The sequence below is a fragment of the Ursus americanus genome, chromosome 2 (assembly GCF_024610735.1).
Source record: "Ursus americanus isolate L20-20 chromosome 2, mUrsAme1.1.p, whole genome shotgun sequence".
In the NCBI taxonomy this organism is placed as follows: Eukaryota; Metazoa; Chordata; class Mammalia; order Carnivora; family Ursidae; genus Ursus; species Ursus americanus.
The window spans coordinates 29,155,260-29,172,315 of record NC_142128.1 but is presented as its reverse complement, the minus strand read 5'-3'; the positions used below and the strand labels follow the sequence as shown (position 1 = coordinate 29,172,315).

Sequence of the window (17,056 nt, the reverse complement as noted above, 5' to 3'; positions counted from 1 at the left end):
GAAAACAAAACAAAATAGACCAATACTGGTTAAGAATATACATACAAACATCCTAAAATAAAGACTAGCAAACCAAATACAGCAACATATAAAAAGTATTATACATTAAAATATTTTCACATTCTCAAGGACTTTGAATGACACACTGGACCAGATGGACTTCACAGATATATTCAGAACATTCCACCCTAAAGCAACAGAATACACATTCTTCTCGAGTGCACATGGAACATTCTCCAGAATAGATCGCATCCTGGGTCACAAATCAGGTCTCAAACAGTACCAAAAGACAGGGATCGTTCCCTGCATATTCTCTGACCACAATGCTTTGAAACTTGAACTCAGTCACAAGAGAAAACTTGGAAGGAACTCAAATACATGGAGGCTAAAGAGCACCCTCCTAAAGAATGAATGTGTCAACCAGAAAATTAAAGAAGAATTTTTAAAATTCATGGAAACAAATGAAAATGAAAACACAACTGTTCAAAAGCTTTGGGATGCAGCAAAGGCCTTCCTAAGAGGGAAGAATGTAGCAATACAAGACTTTCTCAAAAAACAAGAAATTCTTCAAATGCACAACCTAACCTTACACTTAAAGTTGTTGTAGAAAGAAAAGCAAATAAAGCCTACACCCAGTAGGAGAAGAGAAATAATAAAAATTAGAACAGAAATCAATAAAAGAGAAACCAAAAGAACAGTAGACCAGATCAACGAAACCAGGAGCTCGTTCTTTGAAAGACTTAGTAAGATTGATAAACCCCTGGCCAGATTTATCAAGAAGAAAAGAGAAAGGACCCAAATAAATAAAATCATGAATGAAAGAGGAGCGATCACAAACAACACCAAAAAAATAAAACAATTATAAGAACATATTATGAGCAACTCTATGCCAACAAATTAGACAATCTGGAAGAAATGGATGCATTCCTAGAGATGTATAAACTACCAAACCTGAAACAGGAAGAAATAGAAAACCTGAACAGACCCATAACCAGCAAGGAAATTGAAGCAATAATCACAAATCTTCCAAAAAACAAGAGTATAGGGCCAGATGGCTTCCCAGGGGAATTCTACCAAACATTTAAGGAAGAATTAATACCTATTCTTCTAAAGCTCTTTGAAAAAATAGAAATGAAAGGAAACTTCCAAACTCTTCTACGAGGCCAGCATTACCTTGATCCCGAAACCAGACAAAGACTGCACCAAAAAAGAAGAATTACAGACCAATATCCGTGATGAACATGGATGCAAAAATTCTCACCAAAATACTAGCCAGTAGGATCCAACTGTACATTGAAAGGATTATTCACCACGACCAAGTGGGATTTATTCCTGGGCTGCAAGGGTGGTTCAACATCCGCAAATCAATCAACATGACACACTACATTAATAAAAGAAGAACAAGAACCATATGATCCTCTTGATAGGTGCAGAAAAAGCTTTTGACAAAGTACAGCATCCTGTCTTGATTAAAACTCTCCACAGTGTAGGGATATAGGGAACATGCCTCAATATCATAAAAGCCATCTAAGAAAAGCCCACAACGAATATCATTCTCAATGGGGAAAAACTGAGAGCTTTTCCCCTAAGGTCAGGAACAGGGCAGGGACGTCCACTCTCACCAGTGCTGTTCAACATAGTACTAGAAGTCCTAGCCTCAGCAATCAGACAGCAAAAAGAAATAAAAAGGCATCTGAATCAGTAAAGAAGTCGTCAAACTCTCTTTGCTGATTACACAATACTGTATGTGGAAAACCCAAAAGACTGCACCCCAAACTGCTAGACCTCACACAGGAATTCAGTAAAGTGGCAGGATATAAAATTGATGCACAGAAATCAGCTGCATTTCTACACACTAACAATGAGACAGAAAAAAGAGAAATTAAGGAGTCGATCCCATTTACAGTTGCACCCAGAACCATATGATAGCTAGGAATAAACCTAACCAAAGAGGCAAAGGATCTGTACTCAGAAAACTATAGAAGACTCATTAAAGAAATTGAGGAAGACACAAAAAAATGGAAAAACGTTCCATGCTCATGGACTGGAAGAACAAATATTGTTAAAATGTCTATGCTACCTAGAGCAATCTATATATTCAATGTAACTCCTATCAAAATACCATCAACTTTTGGGGCGCCTGGGTGGCTCAGTCGTTAAGCATCTGCCTTCGGCTCAGGGCGTGATCCCAGAGTCCTGGGATCGAGCCCCACATTGGGCTCTTCCACTGGGAGCCTGCTTCTCCCTCTCCCACTCCTCCTGCTTGTGTTCCCTCTCTCACTGGCTGTCTCTCTGTCAAATAAATAAATAAAATCTTTTTAAAAAAATACCATCAACTTTTTTCACAGAGCTGGAACAAATAATCCTAAAATTTGTATGGAACCAGAAAAGACCCCAAATAGCCAAAGGAATGTTGAAAAGGAAAACCACAGCTGGCAGCATCACAATTTCAGACTTCAAGTTCTATTACAAAGCTTGGTCATCAAGACAGTATGGTACTGACACAAAAATGGACACGCAGATCAATGGAACAGAAGAGAAAACCCAGAAATGGACCCTTAACTCTATGGTCAGCTAATCTTCAACAAAGCAGGAAAGAATATCCAATGGAAAAATGACAGTCTTTTCAACAAATGGTGTTGGGAAAACTGGACAGCCACATGAAGAATGAAACTGGACCATTTCCTTACACCGTACACAAAAATGGGCGCCTGGGTGCCTCGGTCAGTTAAGTGTCTGCCTTCAGCTCAGGTCATGATCCCAGGATCCTGGGATTGAGCCCCCTCCATCAGGGTCCCTGGTCCTTGGGAGTCTGCTTCTCCCACTACCCCCTTCCCCTGCTTGTGCTCTTTTTCTCTCATTCTTTCTCTTCAAATAAATAAATAAAATCTTTTAAAAAAAATAGACTCAAAATGGATGAAAGACCTCAATGTGAGACAGGAATCCATCAAAATCCTAGAGAACATAGGCAGTAACCTCTTTGACTTTGGCCACAGCAATTTCTTGCTAGACATGTGTCCAAAGGCAAGGGAAACAAAGGCAAAAATAAACTATTGGGACTTCATCAAGATATAAAGCTTTTGCACAGCAAAGTAAACAGTCGACAAAACCAAAGACAACAGACAGAATGGAAGAAGATATGTGCAAATGTCTTATCAGATAAAAGGCTAGTATCCAAAATCTATAAAGAACTTATCAAACTCAACACCCAAAGAACAAATAATCTAATCAAGAACTGGGCAGAGTGCATGAACAGGCATTTCTCCAAAGAAGACATACAGATGGCCAACAGACATGAAAAATGCTCAACATCACTCAGCATCAGGGAAATACAAATCAAAACCACAATAAGATACCACCTCACACCAGTCAGAATGGCTACAATTAACAAGTCAGGAAATGACAGATGTTGGCAAGGATGCAGAGAAAGGGGAGCCCTCTTGCACTGTTGGTGGGAATGCAAGCTGGTGCAGCCACTCTGGAAAGTATTCCTCAAAAAGTTGAGGATAGAGCTACCCTACGACCCAGCAATTTCACTACTCAGTATTTACCCCAAAGATACAGACGTACTGATTCAAAGGGGCACCTTCACCCCAGTGTTTATAGCAGCAAGTCTAAAATAGCCAAACTATGGAAAGAGCCCAGATGGCCACCAACAGATGAATGGATAAAGAAGATGTGGTGTACACACACACACACACATACACACACACACACACACACACTATGGAATGTTACACAGCCATCCCAAAAAATGAATCTTGCCATTTGTAATGTTGTGGATAGAACTAGAGGGTATTTTGCTAAGCGAAATAAGTCAGAGACAGAATTATCATATGATCTCACTCATGTGGAATATAAGAAACACAACAGGATCATAGAGGAAGAGAGGAAAAAATAAAACAAGACAAAATCAGAGAGGGAGACAAACCACAAGAGAAACATACTAGAAACAAACATAGGAAACAAACTGAGAGTTGCTGGAGGGGAAGTAGGTGGGGGAATGAGGTAACTGGGCATTAAGGAGGGCACATGATGTAATAAGCACTGGGTATTATACAAGACTGATGAACTAATGAACTCTACCTCTGAAACTAATAATACATTATATGCTAATTAACTAAAATTAAATTTAAAAAATAAAATGAAAAGGTCACAAGATTTAAAAAAAATGTTCAGGGGCGCCTGGGTAGCGCAGTCGTTAAAGCGTCTGCCTTCGGCTCAGGGCGTGATCCCGGCGTTCCGGGATCGAGTCCCACATCGGGCTCCTCTGCTGGGAGCCTGCTTCTTCCTCTCCCACTCCCCCTGCTGTGTTCCCTCTCTCGCTGGCTGTCTCTCTGTCACATAAATAAATAAAATCTTTAAAAAAAAAAAAAATGTTCAACATTAATAGTCATTAGGGAAATGAGAATCAGCATCCCATGAGATACCATCTCACACCCAATAGAACAATGATTAAAAAAGAAAAAAAAGAAAGAAAGAAAATAACAGGTATTGGTACAGATTTGGAGAAACTGGAACCCTTGTGCATTGTTGGTAGAAATGTAAAATGGTGAAGCCACTATGGAAAACAACAGGACTATCCCCTCAAAAAATTTAATAGATCCAGCAATTCCACTCTGGATGCATACCTGGGAGAATTGAGAGCAGGCTTTTGAAGAGCTATTTCTATGCCCTTGTTCACAGGAGAATTATTCACAATGGCCAAAATGTGGAAGAAACGTTTCTGCTGGTGAATGAATGGATAAACCAAAATGTAGCATATACATGCAATGAAGTATTATTCAGCCTTAAAAATTCAAAGACAATGCAAATTCAGAGACAGCAGAACGGTAGGTGCCAAGGGTTGTCATAGGGGACAATGGAGGCTTATTGTTTAATGGATACAAAGTTACAGTTTCCCAAGATGAAAATAGTTCTGGAGATGGACAATGATGATGGTTACGCAATGTGAACGTACTTAGTGCCACTGAGCTCTGCACCCAAGATGGTCGAATTGATGCTATGTGGGTTTTACCACCATTAAACATTTTTTTTTCCATTAAACATTTTTTTAAGCAGCTGGGCGGGGGCGGAGTTGGGGGATGGGGGAGACACTTTATGTATAATGGAGCAAAGACGTGGATTATGGCAGACTCCTTGCTGTAAATGATGAAAGCTGAAAGGCAGTGGAGCACCATCTTTAAAATACTGAAAGGAGGGGCGCCTGGGTGGCACAGCGGTTAAGCGCCTGCCTTCAGCTCAGGGCGTGATCCTGGCGTTATGGGATCGAGCCCCGCGTCAGGCTCCTCCGCTGGGAGCCTGCTTCTTCCTCTCCCACTCCCCCTGCTTGTGTTCCCTCTCTCGCTGGCTGTCTCTATCCTGTAGAATAAATAAATAAAATCTTTAAAAAATAAAAAATAAAAAATAAAATAAAATAAAATACTGAAAGGAAAGCAAGCTGTTAAACTATGGTTCTATTTATTACCTGCAAAAACATCTTTCAAAAATGAAAGTAAGACTTTCTCAGACATACAAAACCTGGAACAATTCATCACCTGCAGATTCTTACAACAAGAAATACTAAAGGAAGGGGGCACCTGGGTGGCTCAGGTGGTTAAGTGTCTGCCTTCAGCTCAGGTCATGATCCCAGGGTCCTGGGATCGAGCCCCACATCGGGCTCCCTGCTCAGTGGTGAGTCTGCTTCTCCCCGTCCCTCCCCCTGCTCATTCTCCCTCTCTCTCTCTCAAATAAATAAAACCTTAAAAAAAAAGAAATACTAAAGGCGGTCTTTCAGAAAGAAGGAAAATGATACCAGATGCAACTCTGGATCTACACAAAGAAATGAAGAGCACAGTTTTTCTTAGTATTTAAATCTCCTAAAGGATACGTGGCTGGGGAAAACAGAAAATAAATAGGAAGATGATAAAGATACCATGTCAATTGACTCATTAAATGTAAATGGTCTAAATATTCCAGTTAAAAGACAGATTTTCAGAAAGGCTAAAAAAGCAAAACCTAACTCTATGTTGCCTAAAAGTAACACCCTTCAATTATAAAGACACAAATATAGGTTATAAGTAAACATATAGAGAAAAGTTTGCCATGATAATACTAGTCAATTATTGAAATGCCTATATTTTTTTTGAAATTGCTATATTTATATGATACAAAATTTCAAAGATCTCAGAGCAAAGAGTATTACCAGAGATAAAAAAAAAGGTCCTGTCATAATGACGAATTCAACAGAAGTCAAAGGAATTCTGTTTACATACTTAACAACAGATTCAAACAACATGAAACAAAAAATTACATATATGTGGTCCATACATACAATGGAATATTACTCGGCCATCAGAAAGAATGATTACCCAACATTTGCAGCAACATGGCTGGAACTGGAGGAGATAATGCTAAGTGAAATAAGTCAAGCAGAGAAAGATAATTATCATATAGTCTCACTTATTTGTGGAACATAAGGAATAGCAGGGAGATCGGTAGGAGAAGGAAGGGAAGAATGAAGGGGGGGTAAACAGAAGGGGGAATGAACCATGAGAGACTATGGACTCTGGGAAACAAACTGAGGGCTTCAGAGGGGAGGGTGTTGGGGGATTGGGATAGACTGGTGATGGGTATTAAGGAGGACACATATTGCATGGAGCACTGGGTGTTATATACAAACAACGAATCATGGAACACTGCATCAAAAACTAAGGATGTATTGTATGGTGACTAACATAATAAAAAAATAATAATAATTTAAAAAAATAAAAAGAACAAAAAACCCTCAACAAAGTAGCAATAGAAGGAAACTTCCTCCACCTGATAAAGGGCATCTATGACAAACCCACAGCAGCTAACATCACACTTAGTATCAAAAGACTGAATGCTTCTTCCTTAAGATTAGAAATTAGCCAAGAAGGTCATCTCTCACCACTTCTATTCAACATTACACTGGAAGTTTAAGCCAACAAGGTAAGAAAAATATATAAAAGGCATTCAGATTAAAAAGGAAGAAGTAAAACTCAGTATTCACAGATGACATGACTGTCTATGTAGAAATCTGGAGGAATGTACCAAAATACTACTCATAAGTGAGTTTAACAAGATGGCAGAATACGAGGTTAATACAAAAAACTGAAGTTTATTTTCAGCTACTGGTAATGAACCATCAGGAAATTGTAAAAATAATACCATTTACAATAGCATCAAAAATACGAACTACATAGGGATAAATCTGACCAAAGATGTCACAGGTGCGGACACCAACAACTACAAAACACTGCTCAGAGAAATCAAAGACCGACATAAATCAAGAGATGTATCATGTTCATGGATGGAGAGACTCAGTACTGTCAACATGTCAGTTCTCTCCAAACAGACCTACAGGTTTAATGCAATCCCAGCAGGTGCTTTGTAGAAATTGTGACTGAACTCTAAAATCCACAAGAAAATGCAAAGGAACTAGAATCATCAAAAAGAAGAATAAAGTTGAAATACTAAAGCTACCCTGATTTCAAGAGTTATTGTAAAGCTATGGTAATTCAGGCAGTGTGGGATTGGTGTAAAAACAGACAAACAGATCAAGGGAACAAAATAGAGCCCAGAAGTGACCCCCCACGCAGTGGGACAACTTGTTTTCAACACAGGTACAAAGGAAATCGGTGGAGAAAAGATGGTCTTTTCAACAAAAAACACTGGAAAAGTTTGATCCCTATATACAAAAAAAGTGAAGGCCAGTTCATCTATCATAAACAAAATTAACCCTAAATGGATCATCTGAATGTCAATTTTTAATTGAAAACTTTCTACATGAAAACATAGGGAAAAACATCTGTAACTTTGAGTTAGGCAAAGATTTCTTTACATAATTTTTTTAAAAGATTTTATTTATTTATTTGACACAGACAGCGAGAGAGAGGAACACATGCATGGGGAGTGGGAGAGGGAGAAGCAGGCTTCCCGCCAAGCAGGAACCCAATGCGGGACTCGATCCCAGGACCCCGTGATCATGACCCGGGCCGGAGGCAGATGCTTAATGGCTGAGCCACCCAGGCGCCTCTACATAATTTCTTATATTCATCAAGATAAAGAATGATGTGGCAAAGGAACAGATAAATTGCATTTTATCAAAAGTTAAAACTTCTGCTCTTAAGGACACTGTTAAGAGAATGAAAAGAGCCACAGACTGGGAGAGAATATTTAAAAACCAAATATCTGATGAAGTATTTGTATCCAGAATATATCAAGAACTTGCCAAATTCAAGAAGAAAACAAACAACCCAATTAAAAAACGCATCAGGGATTTGAACAGACACTTCTCCAAAGAAGACAGATGAATTGTAAATAAACACATGAAGAAATACTCAACATCATCAGTCACTAGAGAAACGTAAATTAAAACCACAGTGAGATTTCACCACCTGCCTGTGACAATGGCTAAATGAGAAAGACTGGGGCGCCTGGGTGGCTCAGTCAGTTGGGTGTCTGCCTTAGTCTCAGGTCATGATCCTGGGGTCCAGGGATCGAGCCCCGCATTGGGCTCCTTGCTCAGTGGAGTCTGCTTCTCCCTCTCCCACTGTGTGTGCTTGCTCTCTCTCTGTCTCTGTCAAATCAATAAATTCTTTAAAAATCTTAAAAAAAAAAAAAAAAGGAAAAGAAAAAAAAAAAGACGGTACCAGGCATTGGTGGGAATGTGGAGACACTGGAAACTTCCTACACATCTGGTGGGAATGTGAAAGGCACAATCACTTTGGGAAATAGCTTGCCAGTTTCTTAAAAAGATAAACCTACAATCCAGGCATTTCACTCCTATGTATTTACCCAGATGAGCGAAAGCCTTTCGATACCCTGTCAAAAGTCTGTACGTGAATGTTCATCGTAACTTCATTTGTAATCCCTCCAAACTGGCAACAGCTTCAAAGATCTGTACCACCGGCAGTCACGAGGAGTGAAGTCTTGGTATGAAATAATAATGTATGACATGGATGAATCTTGAAAGAAGGATGCTGAGTGAAAGAAGCCAGAAAAAAATAAAAAGAAAAAAAGAATACATTCTGTTTGATTGCCCTTATATAACATTCTAGGCTCTGCAAACTCACACTGAGAGACAGAAAGCAGAACAGTTGTTGAAGGGTGGGGGAGAAGATGAAAGGACAGAAGCCCCAACCAAAACCCAATGGCCCAACTCGAAAGAAAGAAGCCACCCTGGGTTTCTACAGGTGTATTTACTGGAACGGAACTCGTGGCTTTTACTTGAGATAAGCTGAGGTCTGGAGGCAGTGTTTGTCCTTTCTCTCAATATTTGCTCTTGCGGGATTTTTCCAGAGAGCAGAGGATTGCACAGCACTCACGGATCCGCCAGGACAGCCAGCAAAGCACACACGTGAACACCAGCGCGGCCGGCACAGGCAGCAGTGCCCGACCAGCAGCTCCGCGCTCCAAGCGTTCGTTGCAAGAAAACACAGGGACGGCTTTTTAAGAGTGGTGAGACGGAACCCCCAGAAAGAACACCACCCCATCAAATGTTCCCCATAAAATCGTATTCGTGTTTCCCGAAGAGAAATTTGTATGTGTCCATAACGCAATGGGGAAAAAGGACAAAGTCCTGTTTCGTGTTTGGCCTTTGTAAACCTGAGTTTTACAGAGATATTTACGTTTTTCCAGCATGAAAGTAAAGTCACTGGGGGGAAAATACAAAAGATAGGTTCTGCTCTGTAAGTAAATTTATCTTCCCGTTTGTTCTCATTTCCTTTCACCCGTTTGTCTTTTCCAGTTGCCAAGAACAGCCCTGGGGATAATCACCTCCCACGCCAAAAGCTGGGGATATGATAATTGGCGTCAGATGACAGGAGATGACATTTTTAAATAGTCACTTTCAACTTCATAACATATATGTCATCTTTAACCATCTATATACTGTTTCAACTCCTACATTTAAGGGGAGAGGAGTGTATATGGAAGATGGCCCAATTATAAACACAAATTCACCAAAACTTTGTATTGGTTTAAAAAAAATTGCAACCCAGAAGATCAGGTGTCATTTATGTAACAAAGATCCTAAAATACAAGACCTAGAAAAAGGTCTCTCTCTATCTCTCTATCTCTATCTATCTCTCTCTATATCTATCTATATATCTCTCTACCTCTCTCTCTCTATCTCTCTCTATCTCTATCTCTCTATCTCTCTCTCTCTCTATCTCTCTATCTCTCTCTCTATCTCTCTATCTCTCTATCTCTCTCTATATATCTATCTCTCTCTCTCTATCTCTCTCTCTATCTCTCTATCTCTCTCTATATATCTCTCTATCTCTCTCTATCTCTCTCTCTATCTCTATCTCTCTCTATCTCTCTCTCTATCTATCTCTCTATATATCTATCTCTCTATCTCTCTATGTCTCTCTCTATCTCTCTATCTCTCTCTATATATATATCTCTCTATCTCTCTCTATCTCTCTATATATCTATCTCTCTATCTCTCTCTCTATCTCTCTATCTCTCTATCTCTATCTCTCTCTCTCTCTATCTATATATCTCTCTCTATCTCTCTCTCTCTATCTCTCTCTCTCTCTCTATCTCTATCTCTCTCTCTCTCTATCTCTCTATCTCTCTATCTCTCTCTCTCTCTCTCTATCTCTCTATCTATCAAAATGACTTCCTGGTTAATATGAGTAAAGATCTGAGTTCGTGAAATATCATGTAATATTAATACACCTAAGGGAGAATTAATTCTTCTTTGCTGTTTCGTATCATTCATACGAGATACTGGTACTACTTTATAGAAAGGGGCAATTATTTACGAAGGAACCCATCTGGGACATTCACCTCATGTCTCTTACAAGCTTCTCATACTGAAAAGAACCAAAGATATCTGTTCATTTTGACACCAACATCCCCATAATGCACACCTCAACCAGCTGGGAAGACCTCAGCCATGCGGCACATCAAGGGCGTGGCTGACTGTCTCTGCTTCCTCCCAACCAACGCCACACAAATTTACAAACGAGAGACTCAAATAGAGTCAGTATCGTGGATGTTTGCTTAAGGCTGCTAACACGAGACAGAAAGCTTACCTTAGGAAAGAAATGACCCTGACATTTCTGCAAAAGCACCCTCCACATGTATGTATAAGGAGGCACAAGCAAAGATACAAGGGCAGCTCTGTTTGTAATGAAGAAACATTTGAAATAACCGAGGTGGCCAGCCGTACAGGAATTGATAAAACTGCTACAGTCAGCCAGCCGAGTAGCGCACAGCAGCTAACAGGAATGAGCGAGAGTCATAGGCAGTGATGCAGCTAAACATCTGATGCTTTGTAGAGTTCTTAAGGACAGGTTACATAACATTAACAAAAGAGTATCATTTGAGGGAAGAAAAATCACATCCCAAACATTGTATTTCCTATGTATAAATACCTATCAACACAAAAGCAAAGAAGAAGTGAGACGGAAAGATCTGAAATAAACTCCTAATAGGAAGAGAGGGAGGAGGGAAGCAAGAGCTGGGAGTATAGGGTCCTCTGCTCCATAGAAAACAAAAAAATAAGAGAAATAGCCATTTTATTCTGTTATCGTCTACTGCTTTTTTCCCCCCACATACATAAAACCACTGTCGACGCTGCCTGCGAATGTTTGTACCTCAGATAATCTAGTTGACCTTTTTAGAGCTTATCTGAAAAAGCAAAAGGGAAAAGTAAAAGCATGAAAGTTTTTATATTCATAGCTGCCAACTTGGTCTTATTCTAGCTCTGGTATGAGCCTACTGAAACACCTTCTCCAAGGTTAGAGGTTCTAAGATTGATTTCATGAGGTGATACCAGGGCATTCTGTACCACTGGCATTTTTCTGCAGAAAAATTTACTTTACGTCTTTGTAACATTTCGTGTACGGTTGACATTATTTGGGAAAGTGTGTTGAAACAATGATCCCCTCTCTTTCTGAGCTAGGAGACTGTTGCTTTTTTTTTTTTTTTTTAAGATTTTATTTATTTATGTGACAGAGAGACAGCCAGCGAGAGAGGGAACACAAGCAGGGGGAGTGGGAGAGGAAGAAGCAGGCTCCCAGCGGAGGAGCCCGATGTGGGACTCGATCCTGGAACGCCAGGATCAGGCCCTGTGCCAAAGGCAGACGCTTTAACGACTGCGCTACCCAGGCACCCCTACTGTTGCTCCTTCTTAATTTTGTTACGGAGATTACACTGGCAACACATCATGCTTCAGCCCTCAGCTGGCTGTGTTCTGCAGGGACCCCCACAATTCTTACACATGGGTGGGGTGCCAAAAGGAGATGAACACAGTTACCACAAGTACCCCAGCTACTGCCTCACTGAAAAATCACAGGAAACTCACATAATGAAATGCAAAAGAAATGACTTTAGAACCCAGGATCCATAGGCACCAGCCAGACAACTGGAAAATGAAATACTCTATTTCCTCCACATTGACCTACGGGTTCTATGCACTTCCGATCAAAACCCCGGCAGGCGTCTGTAGAAACTGATGAGCAGGCGCTAAAAACTATAGGGGAATGCGAAGGCCTAGAATACACAAAACAAGCTTGTAAAAGAACGAAGTCGGAGGATTGACAATACTTGATTTCGGTACTTAGCATAACACACAATAATCAAGACTGTGTGGTAACTGGCATAAAGATAAGCACACAGATGAACGAAACCTAACACAAACTCCAGAAACAGACCACAAATACACAGAACACTGCATTTTAACATAGTTATCACAGCAATTCCACGGGGAGAGGATAATCATTTCAACAAATGGTGCTGAACAACCTGATGTCCGTATGGGAAAAGTAGACCCATTGAGCCCTGCCTCACACCATGCACAAAAAATCAACTCAAAACGCATCACAGACCTCAGTGTAGAAGGTATAACAATAACAATGCTGGAAGAAAACCTTTGTGACCTAGGGTGACAAAGGTTTCTTACATAAGACACAACAAGCACAAAGCATAAATGAAAAAAAAATGGATAAACTGGACTTCATCGAAATTAAAAGCTCTTGCACTTTGAAAGACACATTTAAGGACATGAAAAGTCAAGCCATGGACCAGGTGAAAATACTCACACTCTATGTGCATATCTGACAAAAGATTGTATCCAAGTTGGTTGTATCCAGATTACACAACCAACTCTGATCATTCAATAATAGAAAGAAAAATGCAAAAAATAATTCCAAATAATAGAAAGACAAACGACCTATAAAAAAGGGCCAAAGATTTGAGCAGCCACTTCACAAGAGAGCTGACCAGGGGCTAATATGCACAGGAAAAGGTGCTTACCATTGTTAGTCATCAAGGAAATACAAATTAAAACGAGATACAATCGCCTATCCACCGGAAGAGCTAAAATTAAAACGCCAGGATGTGGAAAATGTGAAGTACCTGGAACTCAGATAGTTCTGCCGGGAATGTACAGTGGCCCCAGGGCCTTTACACCTGCTCCGTTCACAGCCCAGCTCCCACCTGGCATCTGAGGTGCTCAGCCTGCTCTGAAACATCGAATTTCTCACAGAAAGGAACGAAGGAAGGCTGTGTTCTCTGGCTCTAGCCCTGGGCTCTCACCACCCCCATGACTAACAGTGAGGTTGCTAGGATGCTGGGAGTGGCTCACAGAGCTTTGATCTAGGTTATTAGTAAAACCTGCCACAAACTCAGGTGACCTAAATATCTAGGCTTAAGGGGCTCCCTCCACCCCGCCACATCTTCCTCATGCAAATGAATTTCTCCAAGATACTTGAAAGCAGAGGTTCTCAAAGTGAGGGCCAGCACTGGCAACATCAGCAAGGCATGGGAGTCAGAAAGGCAGCCCCTCGGGCCCCACCTGAGACCATGCGAGTGGGTACGCATCTTCCCGAGATGGGCCAGCCCGAGTGAGAAGTGCTGCCAGGGTCACAGCTAAGGCCCTCCCGGACTGTGAAGTGCCATTCAAATGGGGGCAGCGAGGGGTACCTGGGTGGCTCAGTCAGTTAAGTGTCTGCCTTCAGCTCAGGTCATGACCCCAGGGTCCTGGGATTGAAGCCTGCTTCTCCCTCCCCCACTCCCCCTGCTTGTGCACTTGCCCGCTCTCTCTGTGAAATAAAAAATCTAAAAAAAAAAAAACAGAAAACAATATGGGCACAGCAAGCATGAGCAAGGACAGCCAGGACCCAAGCGCTGGCTGTCACAAGAGTCATGACCGGAAGGGGAGAAGGTTCCAGAGACAACTTTTTTTCAGCAACCTTAACCTGCGGGACAGGCACAGAGAAACAAAAAAAAGTACAAGAAAAATTTTAAAAAGATGCAAAACTATGTATTTTTTCTAAAATGCAAAAAAGCGACAGTGTTTCAACACAAAAGAAACATAGATACTCCTGAATTATTCAGATCCAGGCCACTTGATTAAATGGACGGAACGAAAAAAAATCAAACATATTTCATTATATCGCCCAGCTCTGTCACCAGATCAGCAGGCCCTGGTTTCTCACCCTGGCATTTGGGAGGCCTGGGATCAGGTCACATTTCTCTCTGCGCCATCAGGAGCCCCCTGGCCCAGGGCCTCTGTTAAGGCGCAGGAAACATTTGCTGGATTTAAGTTCTTTCTGTAAGGGTGAACAAGGAACACCTCCTATCACCAAGGAATTTAAAGTTTCTGCTTGATCCAAGAGGGGGGACGGGGGAGATTCAGTGCCAGGACAGGCCCGGAACGGTGGTTGGAAGGCACCGGCCGACGAGGTTTCGCAGAACCACAAGGTAACCACAATGAAAGGAACATCGAATGTTCATTCTTTCTACAGTATTTTTTTGAGGACCTACCTTGTGCAGGCACCACGCTGAGATGCTGGGACCAGGACAGACAGATTCTCCATCCACGTGTCCAAGATGTGTGGGCTCTCAGGCTTCTTCTCCCTACGAGATAAGTAGGGTCAGACCACCCGCACCTGTGTTCTCTAGTTTAGGGCTCACAGCAGGTGGAAGGGCCAGCCTCTCTCAGGGCCCCTCAGACCCTGAACCCCCGGGGCATCCCACCTCCCCAACAAGGTACAGATGCCCCTCTACGATTCCACTCCCTCCCTTCCCTCAGAAAACAAAGCTGAAAAAAAGCACCTGTTAGAATCTGATTCCCATTCCACCTGCCAGCTAGTTCAGCTCAGCTCCCATGTGAATTTCTCTCATTTGCTTATTTCTTTTCATTGTTGATAAGCCTCTGCCACTTCTGCACAATCCCTCCAACAGCTCAGTGAACACCCAAAAAAGGAGGGGGACGATGGAACCAATTTTGTCATCAGCTAGTTGGAAACATCGCTCGGTAATTCATGTTTTAATTCTGAAAATGTTCAATTTTTTTTTCCTGATTAGGGAGTGCAGTGAGGCTTGTGGGAAGATCTCACGCACTGTGGGCGCAGTGTCCCAGGGTTCCCGTCCCCGGGTCTGAGGGGAGACGCTGGTGCCTTTTCCACTCACTTTCCCAGACGCTGACATTTAAAGCAACTTAGTGAACACAACTGCCTGGTAATTTTAAGTTTCCTATTTACCTATACGTTTGCAATGTTGGGCTGTGCACATTCCTAATCTATATCTCCATATATCCTACAAACATCTCTGGTAGTAGATGGGAAAGATGCACATAGCAGAATGTTCTGCGCAGCAAGAGCCGCAGACGACGCAAAAAGCCCACCTCCCAGAAATTGATTGTTATCAGTTGTGACAGGGCCACTGAATGGGGAAACCATGCAGCTATTAAAGAGAATAAGGTAACCCATCGTGCAAAAGGGTCATATTATCGTATATACTCTAGTATACATAATTTACAATATTGTTATGCTTATTAATGAAACACAAATTACTAGTATTTATTAAATATGCTATCATTTATAGTGATTATTTTGTATTACGCACTGCAAGCCACTATATTAACACATTATACATTAATTCATGAAAAATCAAAGTGCCAAGAACTGCAGTGTCTAGTCCATTTGCATAAAAATAAAAGTTGGAGTATATAAATACGTTTGAGCATATGAGTGTGCCTACCAACTGTCGGGAGCCCGGGGCTCAGCACTTCCCCGCGCATCAGCATCACCTGGAGGGCTCGTGAAAGCCCAGGTTGCCGGGCTCCACGGGCGGGTGTATTGGCAGGTGTGGGTGAGCAGGCGAAGCTGCAGGGCGGCAAGCTCGCAGGTGATGCTGCTGGTCTGGGACGAGGCACGCACCCTGGGCTCAACCGCGGCAATTTGGGGGACGGGGAGCTTTGGGCTTTTTACTTCTTTAACACTTACACACTCATTCAACAACCCTTACCGAGCATGGGCTCCGCACAGGGCAGGCGTGGACCGCCCGGGGGTCGGGCTGGCAACGAGAACTGCACCTTTCCTCCGCTTCCAGGGTGCTTCGCCCCAGAGGGGAAAACTGAAGCCCCGACGCGCGCCTTCCAAAGTCTCGGACTAAGTATGGCGGAGCTGGGATTCGAACCCCAACTGTGAGTCGCCGACAAGCGTTCAGCCGGGTCCCGAGTTCCGGACACGCCTCCTGCCGTGGCACTGGGGACTCCGGGACCACACTTTTAGCGCACGCCGGAGCCGGGGACCAGCGAACCACCCGACGCCAGCGGGTCGGCGGGCGGGAGTCAGCGGGGAGCGTCCGGCGCGCGCCCGCTGGAGCGTCACCCCGCCCCGCCCCGCCCCGCCGGCCGCAGGAACGGGGCGGGGCCGCGCGACGGCCGGGCGGGCGGGCGCGCTCGCGCTCGTGCCCGCGGGGCGAGCTCACGGGAGCGAAGCCAGGATAGAGGCTCGCGGAGCCGCCATTCCAACGCAGGCGCGGTGGCCAAGTGGTAAGGCGTCGGTCTCGTAAACCGAAGATCACGGGTTCGAACCCCGTCCGTGCCTGGCGTCTGTCTTCCTTGGCTGGGAGACTTTTTAGGCGTGGAACTACTTTTCCAGAGTGGCCACCGGCAGAACCCCCATTCTGTACTCCGCATGTAGAGTCTCTCCTTTGGGTGTAGATGGGTGTAGAGCTGGCCAACTGTTTTCACCCCTTTTGTGTTCAAGTTCTTCTTCCCTATTCGCGGAGTGAGATTCTGGGTGGT

At 42.7% G+C, this 17,056-nt stretch overlaps 1 long non-coding RNA gene and 1 other non-coding gene across 2 annotated transcripts in view; one reads left to right on the top strand and one right to left on the bottom strand.

Annotated features, from left to right (window-relative positions):
* The window catches only part of LOC148110534 (uncharacterized), a 46,849-nt gene extending 30,299 nt beyond the window's left edge, over nt 1–16,550 (bottom strand). The window contains exons 1-2 of the long non-coding RNA XR_015727985.1: nt 16,273–16,550; nt 14,788–14,880 (exon numbers count right to left, since the gene is read on the bottom strand). This is a non-coding gene — a long non-coding RNA (uncharacterized LOC148110534). The remainder of the gene's footprint in view (nt 1–14,787; nt 14,881–16,272) is intronic.
* A 234-nt stretch (nt 16,551–16,784) lies between these two features.
* Nucleotides 16,785–16,856, top strand: TRNAT-CGU (transfer RNA threonine (anticodon CGU)). The gene has a single exon. It is a non-coding gene; the product is annotated as a tRNA-Thr (tRNA).
* Nucleotides 16,857–17,056: the final 200 nt, after the last annotated feature.